Below are 11,095 nucleotides of genomic sequence, written 5' to 3'. Positions count from 1 at the left end.
AAAGGAGACAGGTGGTGATTATGTGATCGACAGTAAAAGGAGACAGGTGGTGATTATGTGATCGACAGTAAAAGGAGACAGGTGGCGATTATGTGATCGACAGTAAAAGGAGACAGGTGGCGATTATGTGATTAACAGTAAAAGGAGACGGGTGGTGATTATGTGATCGACAGTAAAAGGAGACAGGTGGTGATTATGTGATCGACAGTAAAAGGAGACAGGTGGTGATTATGTGATCGACAGTAAAAGGAGACAGGTGGCGATTATGTGATCGACAGTAAAAGGAGACAGGTGGCGATTATGTGATCGACAGTAAAAGGAGACAGCTGGTGATTATGTGATCGACAGTAAAAGGAGACAGGTGGTGATTATGTGATGGACAGTAAAAGGAGACAGGTGGTGATTATGTGATCGACAGTAAAAGGAGACAGGTGGTGATTATGTGATCGACAGTAAAAGGAGACAGGTGGTGATTATGTGATCGACAGTAAAAGGAGACAGGTGGTGATTATGTGATAGACAGTAAAAGGAGACAGGTGGTGATTATGTGATCGACAGTAACAGTAAAAGGAGACAGGTGGTGATTATGTGATGGACAGTAAAAGGAGACAGGTGGTGATTATGTGATCGACAGTAAAAGGAGACAGGTGGCGATTATGTGATCGACAGTAACAGTAAAAGGAGACAGGTGGTGATTATGTGATTGACAGTAACAGTAAAAGGAGACAGGTGGTGATTATGTGATGGACAGTAACAGTAAAAGGAGACAGGTGGTGATTATGTGATCGACAGTAACAGTAAAAGGAGACAGGTGGTGATTATGTGATGGACAGTAACAGTAAAAGGAGACAGGTGGTGATAATGTGATCGACAGTAAAAGGAGACAGGTGGTGATTATGTGATCGACAGTAAAAGGAGACAGGTGGTGATTATGTGGTGGCGGTGTGTTACATGGTGAGGTCTTTGTGGTGGCGGTGTGTTACATGGTGAGGACTTTGTGGTGGCGGTGTGTTACATGGTGAGGACTTTGTGGTGGCGGTGTGTTACATGGTGAGGACGTTGTGGTGGCGGTGTGTTACATGGTAACTGCATGGACAGTGCCTGTCCATGCAGTCAGTGTTTGTCAGCAGCAGCAACAACTCCACCACCTGAGAGCCCTCTGTCCTGGAGCCTCAGGCCTTTGTTATGCGTCATTGAAGTGAGTTCAGTTTGTTCATGTTCATTTGTATATTGCATTTTATCTTTATCTGTTTTCCTGAAACTCTAGAGTGTGTGCACTGCGCATTACACACACTCTAGAGTTTCAGGAAAACAGATAAAGATGAAATGCATATATATATATATATATATATATATATATGCACATTTTATCTTTATCTGTTTTCCTGAAACTCTAGAGAGTGTGTGTAATGCGCATTACACACACTCTCTAGAGTTTCAGGAAAACAGATAAAGATAAAATGCAATATACAAATGAACATGAACAAACTGAACTCACTTCAATGACGCATAACAAAGGCCTGAGGCTCCAGGACAGAGGGCTCTCAGGTGGTGGAGTTGTTGCTGCTGTACTGTACATTATGTGTCGCATGTCGTTATAGGTGAGCCGTACTGTACTGTACATTATGTGTCGCATGTCGTTATAGGTGAACCGTACTGTACTGTACATTATGTGTCGCATGTCGTTATAGGTGAGCCGTACTGTACTGTACTGTACATTATGTGTCGCATGTCGTTATAGGTGAGCCGTACTGTACTGTACTGTACATTATGTGTCGCATGTCGTTATAGAAGACAGGTGGTGATTATGTGATAGACATTAACAGTAAAAGGAGACAGGTGGTGATTATGTGATCGACAGTAAAAGGAGACAGGTGGTGATCATGTGATAGACAGTAAAAGGAGACAGGTGGTGATCATGTGATCGACAGTAACAGGAGACAGGTGGTGATCATGTGATCAACAGTAAAAGGAGACAGGTGGTGATTATGTGATCGACAGTAAAAGGAGACAGGTGGTGATCATGTGATCGACAGTAAAAGGAGACAGGTGGTGATTATGTGATCGACAGTAAAAGGAGACAGGTGGTGATTATGTGATCGACAGTAAAAGGAGACAGGTGGTGATTATGTGATCGACAGTAAAAGGAGACAGGTGGTGATTATGTGATCGACAGTAAAAGGAGACAGGTGGTGATTATGTGATCGACAGTAAAAGGAGACAGGTGGTGATCATGTGATCGACAGTAAAAGGAGACAGGTGGTGATTATGTGATCGACAGTAAAAGGAGACAGGTGGTGATTATGTGATCGACAGTAAAAGGAGACAGGTGGTGATTATGTGATCGACAGTAAAAGGAGACAGGTGGTGATTATGTGATAGACAGTAAAAGGAGACAGGTGGTGATTATGTGATCGACATTAACAGTAAAAGGAGACAGGTGGTGATTATGTGATCGACAGTAAAAGGAGACAGGTGGTGATCATGTGATCGACAGTAAAAGGAGACAGGTGGTGATTATGTGATCGACATTAACAGTAAAAGAAGACAGGTGGTGATTATGTGATCGACATTAACAGTAAAAGGAGACAGGTGGTGATTATGTGATCGACAGTAAAAGGAGACAGGTGGTGATCATGTGATCGACAGTAAAAGGAGACAGGTGGTGATCATGTGATCGACAGTAACAGGAGACAGGTGGTGATCATGTGATCAACAGTAAAAGGAGACAGGTGGTGATTATGTGATCGACAGTAAAAGGAGACAGGTGGTGATCATGTGATCGACAGTAAAAGGAGACAGGTGGTGATTATGTGATCGACAGTAAAAGGAGACAGGTGGTGATTATGTGATCGACAGTAAAAGGAGACAGGTGGTGATTATGTGATAGACAGTAAAAGGAGACAGGTGGTGATTATGTGATCGACATTAACAGTAAAAGGAGACAGGTGGTGATCATGTGATCGACAGTAAAAGGAGACAGGTGGTGATTATGTGATCGACATTAACAGTAAAAGAAGACAGGTGGTGATTATGTGATCGACATTAACAGTAAAAGGAGACAGGTGGTGATTATGTGATCGACAGTAAAAGGAGACAGGTGGTGATCATGTGATCGACAGTAAAAGGAGACAGGTGGTGATTATGTGATCGACAGTAACAGTAAAAGGAGACAGGTGGTGACAGGTGGTGGTCGCATGTCGTTATAGGTGAGCCGTACTGTACTGTACATTATGTGTCACATGTTGTTATAGGTGAGCTGTTATAGGTGAGCCATACTGTACTGTACTGTACATTATGTGTTGCATGTCGACCGTTAGAGGTGAGCCGTACTGTACTGTACTGTACATTATGTGTTGCATGTCGACCGTTAGAGGTGAGCCGTACTGTACTGTACTGTACATTATGTGTTGCATGTCGACCGTTGTAGGTGAGCCGTACTGTACTGTACATTATGTGTTGCATGTCGACCGTACTGTACTGTACATCATGTGTTGCATGTCGACCGTTATAGGTGAGCCGTACTGTACTGTACTGTACATTATGTGTTGTATGTCGACCGTACTGTACTGTACTGTACTGTACATTGTGTGTTGCATGTCGACCGTTATAGGTGAGCCGTACTGTACTGTACTGTACATTATGTGTTGCATGTCGACCGTTATAGGTGAGCCGTACTGTACTGTACTGTACTGTACATTATGTGTTGCATGTCGACCGTTATAGGTGAGCCGTACTGTACTGTACTGTACTGTACATTATGTGTTGCATGTCGACTGTACTGTACTGTACTGTACTGTACATTATGTGTTGCATGTCGACCGTTATAGGTGAGCCGTACTGTACTGTACTGTACATTATGTGTTGCATGTCGACCGTACTGTACTGTACATTATGTGTTGCATGTCGACCGTACTGTACTGTACTGTACTGTACATTGTGTGTTGCATGTCGACTGTACTGTACTGTACATTATGTGTTGCATGTCGACCGTACTGTACTGTACTGTACATTGTGTGTTGCATGTCGACCGTACTGTACTGTACTGTACATTATGTGTTGCATGTAGACCGTACTGTACTGTACTGTACATTATGTGTTGCATGTCGACCGTACTGTACTGTACTGTACATTATGTGTTGCATGTCGACCGTACTGTACTGTACTGTACATTATGTGTTGCATGTCGACCGTTATAGGTGAGCCGTACTGTACTGTACTGTACATTATGTGTTGCATGTCGACCGTTATAGGTGAGCCGTACTGTACTGTACATTATGTGTTGCATGTCGACCGTTATAGGTGAGCTGCACTGTACTGTACTGTACATTATGTGTTGCATGTCGACTGTTATAGGTGAGCCGCACTGTACTGTACTGTACATTATGTGTTGCATGTCGTTGTAGGTGAGCCGTACTGTACTGTACTGTACATTATGTGTTGCATGTCGACCGTTATAGGTGAGCCGTACTGTACTGTACATTATGTGTCGCATGTCGACCGTTATAGGTGAGCCGTACTGTACTGTACTGTACATTATGTGTTGCATGTCGACCGTTATAGGTGAGCCGTACTGTACTATACTGTACTGTACATTATGTGTTGCATGTCGACCGTTATAGGTGAGCCGCACTGTACTGTACTGTACATTATGTGTTGCATGTCGACCGTTATAGGTGAGCCGTACTGTACTGTACTGTACATTATGTGTTGCATGTTGACCGTTATAGGTGAGCCGTACTGTACTGTACTGTACATTATGTGTTGCATGTCGACCGTTATAGGTGAGCCGTACTGTACTGTACTGTACATTATGTGTCGCATGTCGACCGTTATAGGTGAGCCGTACTGTACTGTACTGTACTGTACATTATGTGTTGCATGTCGACCGTTATAGGTGAGCCGTACTGTACTGTACTGTACATTATGTGTTGCATGTCGACTGTACTGTACTGTACTGTACATTATGTGTTGCATGTCGACCGTTATAGGTGAGCCGTACTGTACTGTACTGTACTGTACATTATGTGTTGCATGTCGACCGTACTGTACTGTACTGTACATTGTGTGTTGCATGTCGACTGTACTGTACTGTACATTATGTGTTGCATGTCGACCGTACTGTACTGTACTGTACATTGTGTGTTGCATGTCGACCGTACTGTACTGTACTGTACTGTACATTATGTGTTGCATGTAGACCGTTATAGGTGAGCCGTACTGTACTGTACTGTACTGTACATTATGTGTTGCATGTCGACCGTTAGTGAGCCGTACTGTACTGTACTGTACTGTACATTATGTGTTGCATGTCGACCATTAGAGGTGAGCCGTACTGTACTGTACATTATGTGTTGCATGTCGACCGTTATAGGTGAGCCGTACTGTACTGTACATTATGTGTTGCATGTCGACCGTTATAGGTGAGCCGTACTGTACTGTACTGTACTGTACATTATGTGTTGCATGTCGACCGTTAGAGGTGAGCCGTACTGTACTGTACATTATGTGTTGCATGTCGACCGTTATAGGTGAGCCGTACTGTACTGTACTGTACATTATGTGTTGCATGTCGACCGTTATAGGTGAGCCGTACTGTACTGTACTGTACTGTACATTATGTGTTGCATGTCGACCGTTAGAGGTGAGCCGTACTGTACTGTACATTATGTGTTGCATGTCGACCGTTATAGGTGAGCCACACTGTACTGTACTGTACATTATGTGTTGCATGTCGACCATTAGAGGTGAGCCGTACTGTACTGTACATTATGTGTTGCATGTCGACCGTTATAGGTGAGCCGTACTGTACTGTACTGTACATTATGTGTTGCATGTCGACCGTTATAGGTGAGCCGTACTGTACTGTACATTATGTGTTGCATGTCGACCGTTATAGGTGAGCCGTACTGTACTGTACATTATGTGTTGCATGTCGACCGTTATAGGTGAGCCACACTGTACTGTACTGTACATTATGTGTTGCATGTCGACCGTTATAGGTGAGCCGTACTGTACTGTACATTATGTGTTGCATGTCGACCGTTATAGGTGAGCCGTACTGTACTGTACATTATGTGTTGCATGTCGACCGTTATAGGTGAGCCGTACTGTACTGTACTGTACTGTACTGTACATTATGTGTTGCATGTCGACCGTTATAGGTGAGCCGTACTGTACTGTACTGTACATTATGTGTTGCATGTCGACCGTTATAGGTGAGCCGTACTGTACTGTACTGTACTGTACATTATGTGTTGCATGTCGACCGTTATAGGTGAGCCACACTGTACTGTACTGTACTGTACTGTACATTATGTGTTGCATGTCGACCGTTATAGGTGAGCCACACTGTACTGTACTGTACATTATGTGTTGCATGTCGACTGTTATAGGTGAGCCGTACTGTACTGTACATTATGTGTTGCATGTCGACCGTTATAGGTGAGCCACACTGTACTGTACTGTACATTATGTGTTGCATGTCGACTGTTATAGGTGAGCCGTACTGTACTGTACTGTACATTATGTGTTGCATGTCGACCGTTATAGGTGAGCCACACTGTACTGTACTGTACATTATGTGTTGCATGTCGACTGTTATAGGTGAGCCGCACTGTACTGTACTGTACATTATGTGTTGCATGTCGACTGTACTGTACTGTACATTATGTGTTGCATGTCGACCGTACTGTACTGTACTGTACATTGTGTGTTGCATGTCGACCGTACTGTACTGTACTGTACTGTACATTATGTGTTGCATGTAGACCGTTATAGGTGAGCCGTACTGTACTGTACTGTACTGTACATTATGTGTTGCATGTCGACCGTTAGTGAGCCGTACTGTACTGTACTGTACTGTACATTATGTGTTGCATGTCGACCATTAGAGGTGAGCCGTACTGTACTGTACATTATGTGTTGCATGTCGACCGTTATAGGTGAGCCGTACTGTACTGTACATTATGTGTTGCATGTCGACCGTTATAGGTGAGCCGTACTGTACTGTACTGTACTGTACATTATGTGTTGCATGTCGACCGTTAGAGGTGAGCCGTACTGTACTGTACATTATGTGTTGCATGTCGACCGTTATAGGTGAGCCGTACTGTACTGTACTGTACATTATGTGTTGCATGTCGACCGTTATAGGTGAGCCGTACTGTACTGTACTGTACTGTACATTATGTGTTGCATGTCGACCGTTAGAGGTGAGCCGTACTGTACTGTACATTATGTGTTGCATGTCGACCGTTATAGGTGAGCCACACTGTACTGTACTGTACATTATGTGTTGCATGTCGACCATTAGAGGTGAGCCGTACTGTACTGTACATTATGTGTTGCATGTCGACCGTTATAGGTGAGCCGTACTGTACTGTACTGTACATTATGTGTTGCATGTCGACCGTTATAGGTGAGCCGTACTGTACTGTACATTATGTGTTGCATGTCGACCGTTATAGGTGAGCCGTACTGTACTGTACATTATGTGTTGCATGTCGACCGTTATAGGTGAGCCACACTGTACTGTACTGTACATTATGTGTTGCATGTCGACCGTTATAGGTGAGCCGTACTGTACTGTACATTATGTGTTGCATGTCGACCGTTATAGGTGAGCCGTACTGTACTGTACATTATGTGTTGCATGTCGACCGTTATAGGTGAGCCGTACTGTACTGTACTGTACTGTACTGTACATTATGTGTTGCATGTCGACCGTTATAGGTGAGCCGTACTGTACTGTACTGTACATTATGTGTTGCATGTCGACCGTTATAGGTGAGCCGTACTGTACTGTACTGTACTGTACATTATGTGTTGCATGTCGACCGTTATAGGTGAGCCACACTGTACTGTACTGTACTGTACTGTACATTATGTGTTGCATGTCGACCGTTATAGGTGAGCCACACTGTACTGTACTGTACATTATGTGTTGCATGTCGACTGTTATAGGTGAGCCGTACTGTACTGTACATTATGTGTTGCATGTCGACCGTTATAGGTGAGCCACACTGTACTGTACTGTACATTATGTGTTGCATGTCGACTGTTATAGGTGAGCCGTACTGTACTGTACTGTACATTATGTGTTGCATGTCGACCGTTATAGGTGAGCCACACTGTACTGTACTGTACATTATGTGTTGCATGTCGACTGTTATAGGTGAGCCGCACTGTACTGTACTGTACATTATGTGTTGCATGTCGACCGTTATAGGTGAGCCGCACTGTACTGTACTGTACATTATGTGTTGCATGTCGACTGTTATAGGTGAGCCGCACTGTACTGTACTGTACATTATGTGTTGCATGTCGACTGTTATAGGTGAGCCGTACTGTACTGTACTGTACATTATGTGTTGCATGTCGACTGTTATAGGTGAGCCGCACTGTACTGTACATTATGTGTTGCATGTCGACTGTTATAGGTGAGCCGCACTGTACTGTACTGTACATTATGTGTTGCATGTCGACCGTTATAGGTGAGCCGTACTGTACTGTACTGTACTGTACATTATGTGTTGCATGTCGACCGTTATAGGTGAGCCGTACTGTACTGTACTGTACTGTACATTATGTGTTGCATGTCGACCATTAGAGGTGAGCCGTACTGTACTGTACATTATGTGTTGCATGTCGACCGTTAGTGAGCCACACTGTACTGTACTGTACATTATGTGTTGCATGTCGACCGTTATAGGTGAGCCGTACTGTACTGTACTGTACATTATGTGTTGCATGTCGACCGTTATAGGTGAGCCGTACTGTACTGTACTGTACATTATGTGTTGCATGTCGACCGTTATAGGTGAGCCGTACTGTACTATACTGTACTGTACATTATGTGTTGCATGTCGACCGTTATAGGTGAGCCGTACTGTACTGTACTGTACATTATGTGTTGCATGTCGACCGTTATAGGTGAGCCGTACTGTACTGTACATTATGTGTTGCATGTCGACCGTTATAGGTGAGCCGTACTGTACTGTACTGTACATTATGTGTTGCATGTCGACCGTTATAGGTGAGCCGTACTGTACTGTACTGTACATTATGTGTTGCATGTCGACCGTTATAGGTGAGCCACACTGTACTGTACTGTACTGTACATTATGTGTTGCATGTCGACCGTTATAGGTGAGCCACACTGTACTGTACTGTACTGTACTGTACATTATGTGTTGCATGTCGACCGTTATAGGTGAGCCACACTGTACTGTACTGTACATTATGTGTTGCATGTCGACTGTTATAGGTGAGCCGTACTGTACTGTACATTATGTGTTGCATGTCGACCGTTATAGGTGAGCCACACTGTACTGTACTGTACATTATGTGTTGCATGTCGACTGTTATAGGTGAGCCGCACTGTACTGTACTGTACATTATGTGTTGCATGTCGACCGTTATAGGTGAGCCGCACTGTACTGTACTGTACATTATGTGTTGCATGTCGACTGTTATAGGTGAGCCGCACTGTACTGTACTGTACATTATGTGTTGCATGTCGACTGTTATAGGTGAGCCGTACTGTACTGTACTGTACATTATGTGTTGCATGTCGACTGTTATAGGTGAGCCGCACTGTACTGTACATTATGTGTTGCATGTCGACTGTTATAGGTGAGCCGCACTGTACTGTACTGTACATTATGTGTTGCATGTCGACCGTTATAGGTGAGCCGTACTGTACTGTACTGTACTGTACATTATGTGTTGCATGTCGACCGTTATAGGTGAGCCGTACTGTACTGTACTGTACTGTACATTATGTGTTGCATGTCGACCATTAGAGGTGAGCCGTACTGTACTGTACATTATGTGTTGCATGTCGACCGTTAGTGAGCCACACTGTACTGTACTGTACATTATGTGTTGCATGTCGACCGTTATAGGTGAGCCGTACTGTACTGTACTGTACATTATGTGTTGCATGTCGACCGTTATAGGTGAGCCGTACTGTACTGTACTGTACATTATGTGTTGCATGTCGACCGTTATAGGTGAGCCGTACTGTACTATACTGTACTGTACATTATGTGTTGCATGTCGACCGTTATAGGTGAGCCGTACTGTACTGTACTGTACATTATGTGTTGCATGTCGACCGTTATAGGTGAGCCGTACTGTACTGTACATTATGTGTTGCATGTCGACCGTTATAGGTGAGCCGTACTGTACTGTACTGTACATTATGTGTTGCATGTCGACCGTTATAGGTGAGCCGTACTGTACTGTACTGTACATTATGTGTTGCATGTCGACCGTTATAGGTGAGCCACACTGTACTGTACTGTACTGTACATTATGTGTTGCATGTCGACCGTTATAGGTGAGCCACACTGTACTGTACTGTACTGTACTGTACATTATGTGTTGCATGTCGACCGTTATAGGTGAGCCACACTGTACTGTACTGTACATTATGTGTTGCATGTCGACTGTTATAGGTGAGCCGTACTGTACTGTACATTATGTGTTGCATGTCGACCGTTATAGGTGAGCCACACTGTACTGTACTGTACATTATGTGTTGCATGTCGACTGTTATAGGTGAGCCGTACTGTACTGTACTGTACATTATGTGTTGCATGTCGACCGTTATAGGTGAGCCACACTGTACTGTACTGTACTGTACATTATGTGTTGCATGTCGACCGTTATAGGTGAGCCACACTGTACTGTACTGTACATTATGTGTTGCATGTCGACCGTTATAGGTGAGCCACACTGTACTGTACTGTACATTATGTGTTGCATGTCGACTGTTATAGGTGAGCCGTACTGTACTGTACATTATGTGTTGCATGTCGACCGTTATAGGTGAGCCGTACTGTACTGTACTGTACATTATGTGTTGCATGTCGACCGTTATAGGTGAGCCGTACTGTACTGTACTGTACATTATGTGTTGCATGTCGACCGTTATAGGTGAGCCGTACTGTACTGTACTGTACTGTACATTATGTGTTGCATGTCGACCGTTATAGGTGAGCCACACTGTACTGTACTGTACTGTACTGTACATTATGTGTTGCATGTCGACCGTTATAGGTGAGCCACACTGTACTGTACTGTACAT

This window comes from Protomyctophum parallelum (assembly GCF_964188405.1).
Source record: "Protomyctophum parallelum genome assembly, chromosome: 16".
Taxonomy (NCBI): Eukaryota; Metazoa; Chordata; class Actinopteri; order Myctophiformes; family Myctophidae; genus Protomyctophum; species Protomyctophum parallelum.
Note: the sequence above shows the minus strand (reverse complement) of the source record.